Source organism: Muntiacus reevesi, chromosome 2, assembly GCF_963930625.1.
Source record: "Muntiacus reevesi chromosome 2, mMunRee1.1, whole genome shotgun sequence".
NCBI lineage: Eukaryota > Metazoa > Chordata > Mammalia > Artiodactyla > Cervidae > Muntiacus > Muntiacus reevesi.
In genome coordinates, this window is record NC_089250.1 from 112,442,346 (window position 1) to 112,449,942 (window position 7,597).

Sequence of the window (7,597 nt, forward strand, 5' to 3'; positions counted from 1 at the left end):
ATTGTGTCTGACAAGAGTGTGTGGTCTGGGGTAGAGTGTCGCTTATGTGAGCAGTCGAGAGCCAAGGAAAGGTCTTAAGACCAGCATATGAAGGGGCACCTTAGCCGATTTAGCAGATAGGTATTAAGATGGAGCTTTAGGAGTCCTTTGCACACACTGAAGCATGTAAGATTTCATATTCACTTTCTTACTGAGTTTACCAATCCAGTGAAACATTCAGGACAATGATGATAAAAGCAAGACAAGCCATTACTAGCTTAACGATGATAAGCATTTGCCTTAATAAAATGTACTTATTAATTTTTAATGCCATCTTGGGCTTCCTCAATGGCTCAGTGGTAAAGAATCTGCCTGCAATGCAGGAGATATAAGAGATGCAGGTTTGATCCCTGGGTTGGGAAGATCCCCTGGAGTAGGAAACGGCAGCCCACTCCAGTATTCTTGCCTGAAACATCCCATGGACGGAGGAGCCTGGCGGGCTACAGTCTTAGACATGACTGAGCAACTGAACAAATACCATCTTGATCTGCTTCTTGGAGAACCCAAACTAACATGATAGCTAAGATGTTCAAGAAGAAAAAGTTGGGGGAACACACTCTACTTATTATCAAGATTTGTTATAAAAGCACAGTAATCAAAATAGTTTGATTTTGATTTGGACAAATCAAAAATTTGGACACAGGTTTGGACAAATAGATCCAAAGACCAGACTAGACATCCCAGAAGCCTTGCAATGCATACACACACACACACACACACACACACAATTTAACAAGTGTGGCTCTATAAGAGAGTGGAAAAGGGACAATATTTTGATCAGTAAAACTGTAATATTGGATATCTCTATGGAAAGGGGAATGAAATAACACTTCACACTTCATACAAAAATCTACTCCAGGTGTATTCTAAACCTAAAGGTAAAAGAAAACAATAAAGCTTCTATAAGATAATATGGGAGACTGTCTTCATGGCTCCAATGTAGGAGAAAATTTCCTAATTGGGATACAGATAGCTGTAACAAATGAGGAAAAAACCACTGTTTGAATCCCATTAAATTAAGAACATTTGCATCAAAAACAACCATTTAAAAGCTAGAAAAGGATCTTTGCAACACATATAAGTGGTATTGGGATCAAATCCAAAATACAAAAAGAACTTCTACAAAAGATCAAGAAGCAAACATTCCAAGAGAAAAATGGTAAGAGTCTTGAACAAGCAATTCACAGAAGAAGCTCAGCTCCATTCAGTATCAGAGAAATGCAAATTAAAATCACTGTGAGATATCACTCTATACCCACCAGAATGTATAAGTACAAAAGTACAAAGAATGACAAATATCCAGGAGTTACAAAAATACACAAATATGTACTATTCAAACTGATCACTCCAAGTGGGGGTGAGGATGTGAAGCAAAAGGAATTCTCATGTTCAGAGTAGAGGTATAATTTTGGTACGGCCACTTTAGAAAACAGGTTGGCACCGCATACTGCAATTGAAGATAGGACTACCCTAGAATTCAGCAATTCTACTTCTAGGTTGAACCAAACACCTATTCATAGAAACACGATTCTTACAGTTCCAAAACAAAAATTACTCAAATGTTCATTAATAGCAGAATGGATAAATATAATGTGGTAACTTCAAACAATGGACAACTATACCAAAAGGAAAATGTAGCAGACTGCCATTGCATATAAATGCATGTTGGATTTCTCAAACAAAATTAAGACATTCTTTAAAAACATACAGTATGTTTCTATTTATAAAAAATCAGAATTAAGCAATACTGTATTGTTCAGGGGTGAATACCCATATATGGCAAATTATAAAGAAGCATGAAGAGCATAAAGTGAGGATAGTGGAACCCTCCAGGACAAAGGGAAGGTGGTGTGACTCAGAAGAGGCATGAGGTGGGGCTTCCGGGAAGCCAGCAAAGAGCAAATTAAGTGTTTGCTTTTTCGTTATTTATTGACCCATAAAATTCTACATAGTGAACTTTCCTGTGTGTCATATTTTGAAATAAGTAAACTTGACTTGGTTAATCAGTTTGACAATGACAATTAGCTTTGCACCTAGAATATCTGGTGAACATTTTCCAAGGTTTAGATGTAAATGTGTTTAAAGCGTTCGCTGAGACAAAAGCATTTCATCAAAAATGTGAAGATGATAAAGGTAAACTGAAATTTATGCTTGCATATTTCCCAACTCTTTTTGGGAATATCAGTTTTTAAAAAAGTTCCTCTGTAAAGGAATGAGAGGATAATTAACAGTTATTTGATAGGTCTCGGTATATAGCCTTTTTGATATACTTCCCAGAAACTGAGAACATTAATTACTCTAATGATTGGGTTGCAAATCCTTTGCAAATCAATGATTTCTAATTCTTGGCTTTCAACAAAACTTGAGGAATTAGTCAAACTATTAGCTGATGTAATGTTAAAAGTGGTTTTTGATGATAAGATCATTAAGTGATTTTTAAGAATGTCATCCATAAAAAGTTCCAAGAATGATATATATGACAATGTTACAATAAAATACATCCATTGCTATTGTTTATGTGAACAAAACTTTTTAGTGCTTACCTCTATAAAAATATTCAGTAAAAAGAGAAATTAACTGAACTCTTTCTCATTGTAGCAATTAGTAATATTCCACAATGGATAAATGAATCAATTAATATTTAAATGCTCAGTTTACATTATTAAGAAATGAATTTCCTTTTTTACATTCATACTTATCATTTATAAAAATTTTAATTTACTCATATGACTTTGCTCACTTGTATATTCATTAAAATTATAATATAGCTTAATCTAGGATGTGATCACAAGAAATAAAAAAATTTTTTTAATTTGTGTGTGTTTAATTTTATTGCAGAGATGCAAGATAAAGTAATCTATAATAAGACTTTCAAGAATAGAAAACGTTAGAATGAAATTTTATAAGATGTACAGAATAGACTTAAAGATTGTTCATGTATTTTAAAATAAATGATTGTATCAGATTACTATGAAATTTAATATCTTTAAATACATTTTGTTTTTGGCCACAGCAGGCAGCATGTGGGATCTTAGTTCCCCAACCAGGGATCAAACCTGTGCTCTCTGTATTGGAAGCATGGAGTCCTAACCACTGGACCACCAGGGAAGCCCCTTTGAGATTCTTGATTCTTCTGCACAAGACGCTGCAGTGACATGGACAGATGGAAGTGGACTTCCTGCCACCGCAGGCTGTGGGTCCCTGTGATGGGAGCAACCAAGGGAGGAGAAGAAACCCGGCCTTCCACCCGCTAAACAAGGAGGTACTGAAGCCCTCTGTCCAGTTCCACCCCTCACTTCTCAAGCCTAGCTGACTCCCCCTCGCCTTAGGTGCCTCTTCCTCCAGGAAGCTCTCCATGATATTTCCTGTGTACTTCCGCCACTGGGGCACTTCTCATACTGTGTAGCGATTGCCTTCTCAACTGCCTGTTTCCCCCAGTAAACCTCAGAGCCTGCTGAAGCAGTGTACTGTATCTGTCAAGTTCAGCCCCTGCCAGGGATCCTGGCACATGGAGGTGATTGGTCATTACTGAATGAATGAATGGAGAGAATGGATAAACAGTAGTCCTAAATCAGGTGGCTCTCAGTAGCCCCACATCTCTGAAGAGGATTTTACATCTGATTTTTTAAGGAAATAGAGATAGAGGGGACCTTGGAGTCACATAGTTCCCTCCTGCCAGGTGAAGGAAGACCACTCAGACTAGAGTCAAGGACCTCGAGGTTCCTTGTGCAGAAAGACGGCGGGGCCGGGGACCCTGAGTGCACTGGGCTCTGAGAGGTGGAGGAGGCTCAGACCTCTTCTGTCCTGAAGCCCTGGCACACACACGTGAAGACATGCGGTAGTTACCTTATGGAACGGTGGTTCATCAAACATAGTTCACAACAGGAGTTGTTTCGGCCTGTCGAGCATCCCGTCGGGGGGTTCCCTCATCGTACACAAGCTCTGATTTGGACATTATGTCCCAGGCCTGATATGCAGCCCTCCATGATTGAAGGCCTGGGTTCCAGGGTCCTCTCCCCACCACCCCTCCACACACACACACAGAGCCGCAGCCCTGTGCTGGGATATGCTTCAGTTATTACTTCTTACTGTTCACATTCAGGGTATGGGCTGTGCTCAGAGCATCTCAGGCTCAGAAAAATCCTGATGCCTGGCCCAGGGTGGCCCAGCTCCCCGAGCACTGCAGGGCTGGGGCTGTATGGCCATCCTGGCAGTCCCCAGGGAAGTAGGAGCCCTGAGCTGCACTCCCTGTGGCTGTCTTGCTGCTCCCCTAGGTCTCTCTCCTTGCCACTCGCCCCCTAGGTAATGCCAATAACTGGTGCTTCTCCAGTGCTCCTCCAGGCGAGGGCTCTGCGGAGGCCTGAAGCTGCACTGCCAGCTCCAGGCCAGGGACAGCCCCTCTGGTGACCTGGCCTGGCCAGTAGACTGGCGCCACCTCCTGGTGGGAAGCGGGACTGACATGCTCCTTTTCATCCGTCTCTTCCACCCACGTCTCCAGAGTCAGGGGGCTTTTGCAGAGCCCCTGCTGAGTCCCCTGACCTCTGGGAGAGACAGGAAGGGGACTGAGGCTTGAGGCACGATGTCCAGGGTCTATCATCTACCCTGAGAAAGCTGCTGGGCCCCAGGTGAACAAGACGAAACCCCAACCAGCAGAGGATCAGCTCATGTGCAAGCAGGCCTGCAACTCAGAGTGGGAGAAGCAGTTGGGAGGTCCTAGCTTTGAATCTCACCTTCTCCATAAGCCAGACGTGTGATCTCTAGGAAGTTACTGTTCTCCTCCGAGGCACACATCCTGAGTCTGTAAAACAGGGCTAAGAACACTTGCCTTGCTGTGTTGTTGTGACAATTAAATGATGGATGTGAACCACTTGACACAGGGCTCAGAATCTGTCCTTAAAAGTAATCCACTAATAATAGGGAACCAAGGCTCAAGAACAATCACTTTTAAAATATAAATTAGAAGAGATTCAAGTTTATTCCTATAAGAACACCTTGGTTCTTACTCATGTTCTTGAGTAGCAGTAAGAGGACTAGAGTGACTACCAGCTGAGTAATCAAGTCACCGTCTGTTGTACTTAAGCTGCAGCCATGGAGAGACGCTGAAAAAAGTCATCAAGAGCTATAGAGGCAGCAAGGAGCAGACAGATGCCAGCACTGATGGCTTGGGAGATGCACTCTCTGTGCCACGTTCTTTGGGTAAGGGAACTCCCTTAATCTTCAAACAGCCCCAGGAGTAAGTGCTATTATTGCTCCTATTTTAGAGACGAGGAAGCTAGGGCACCCAGAGATTGGGGGACCAGCCCCAGGTCACACTGCTTCTAAGTAGCAAAACTAGGATTGGAACAGGACAGTCTGGCCCCAGAGCCTCTCTATTCCCAACTACTAGGTGATAACTGCCTGTGATCTGGGAACTCTGTTCATCTCCATCCTTTAGATGAGAAAACTGGTGTTCAGAGAGGCAAAATAAATTTTGCAAGGTCATATAGTAGTCATTGGCAGAGCTATAACGGGCATGATTTTAAGCTGTGATTTTTAATCAACTGGGTTTCCTACTTAATTTACCTTGAGATCCAAAGTAAACACCAGCCCCTCTCCAGTCGTGGGAACTGCAAAAAGTGAGCCGAGGGCCCTGTTGGCAGCCGTGTTTCCCATGCAGGATGTGGCAGAAGTTGGTCTATGGTGAGAGACAGCGAAACCATCACAGAGAAAAGCAAAGATGAGACTGCCAGCAGATTCGAACCCTGGTTCCAGCCATTCCTGAAGCCCAGCTGTACCCTTCTCTTGGGGAGATCTGGTTGCTCAAATTTAGGACTTGACTTTAAGAGCCAATAGTCTCTCTCTGTGTCCCCAAGTTGCTCTGGTTGAGTGTCAGTCATTTGCAACCAAAATGGGTTCTTGGAGAGAAGGCCGCATGCAGAAAAAGTGGCTGAAACTGGAAGAATGGGGGACCAGGAAGAATGATGGAGTCAAACAGAAGGCGGGGGAAGCAGAAAGCACCAAAGGCCACGAGGTTAAGCGAGCCGTCAGCCCACCTTCCCAAACCTCGGTACTGTCCGGTTCATGAGCTTGGTCCTGCAGCCCCGAGACAGCCCCCAAAGAGCCAGGAAAACATCGTGCACGGGCACTGTGGAACGTTTCCTGTTCCAAACGCATATGAGTTTCATAGCCCTTCTGAATTCCGTGTGTAGACACTCATTGATCCAATTTCTTCTTAGAAATCGTGATTTATTTCCAGTAAATCTTCACACCAGCTAGAAAAACTCCCCATCCTTCAGAAACCCGACTGTGCTCTCCCTAAATATGTGTTCCTCCGCCGCCCCCCTCTGCACCCCCCCTGGCAAAGCGCTTCGGGGAGTAGGGTGCGGGGCTGGGAGCGTGTGAACCCTCAAGACACCAACCAGGGATTCGTGGAACCTGTCCAGTCAGGGACCCAAGTCTTCAGTTTTTTCCAATACTATGAGCTTCCCCATCTCCAAATCATTTTTTCTTAAAAAAAAAAAAAAAATTGCTTCAGTTAGCTAGAGTCCGTTTCTGTTTCTTAGAATCAAGGCAGATGGTACCAGCTCAGAACTGACCCCAGCCCAGCCTGGAGGAAGGCAGAGCTGTTGATGAGTCAGCAGGGTCTGCATTGAAGCATCTGGCCCCAATTACCAAGATGGAAACGGCTTCCTCAAATCGCTCACAGCCCAACAGGAAGCGCTCCACGCGGGCTGCCCGAAGCCTGCTGTTATTCATGCGTGCATTTTCATTTAGCTACAGAAAAGGGATGAGCAAAGAGCATGAAATAATCCTTTCCTTTTGAGAGAGAAAAATGGAATCTAGGGAGGTGACACGACTTTCCTAAGGTCACCGATCAGTCAACAAAGAAGCTCTCTCTGGGGCAGGTTTCCTGGTGTTCATCCGAGTCCTGGTCCAAGCAACAAGCTTTTCAGTCTGGCTGGAGTTCGCATGGAGTCACATTCCTCATCTTCTTCTTCCCCCCCGCCCTAATTTTACTTTCTCTCCGAGCTCAGCCTAGAGGAGAGCTGGTTTCATTCCATCAATCTGTCATTTATTGACTCACTCATTCAACACGTGCCGGGCTGGAAGAGAGAGGCCCATGAGTCATCTGACCAAATCCTTCCCATCCAGTGTCAGTGGGCTCTTTGATTCTAAGAAACAGAAACGGACTCTAGCTAACTGAAGCAATTTTTTTTTTTTTTTTTAAGAAAAAATGATTTGGAGATGGGGAAGCTCATAGTATTGGAAAAAACTGAAGACTTGGGTCCCTGACTGGACAGGTTCCACGAATCCCTGGTTGGTGTCTTGAGGGTTCACACGCTCCCAGCCCCGCACCCTACTCCCCGAGATGTGCAAGACAAGCAAGAGGCCAGTCTCCGTTTTGCTGAAATGTTGCTTAACCGGCAACTGGACAGGATCCCCTGAGCCCACACCGGACACCCAAGGAGTGATCATCGCCTACCCCATTAGGAACATTCAGACCCTCTGCATCAGCAGCGGCCAGGTGGGGCAGCGGGACTCACAAGCTGAGCAGCTGGCATCGCATCTCAATGATGTC

At 44.2% G+C, this 7,597-nt stretch overlaps 1 long non-coding RNA gene across 1 annotated transcript; it reads left to right on the forward strand.

Moving 5' to 3' along the window:
- The first annotated feature begins 2,071 nt into the window (after positions 1 to 2,071).
- On the forward strand, positions 2,072 to 7,238 carry LOC136159893 (uncharacterized). Its single transcript, XR_010661522.1, has 4 exons — positions 2,072 to 2,172; positions 3,053 to 3,301; positions 4,538 to 6,398; positions 6,593 to 7,238. It is a non-coding gene; the product is annotated as an uncharacterized lncRNA (long non-coding RNA).
- Positions 7,239 to 7,597: the final 359 nt, after the last annotated feature.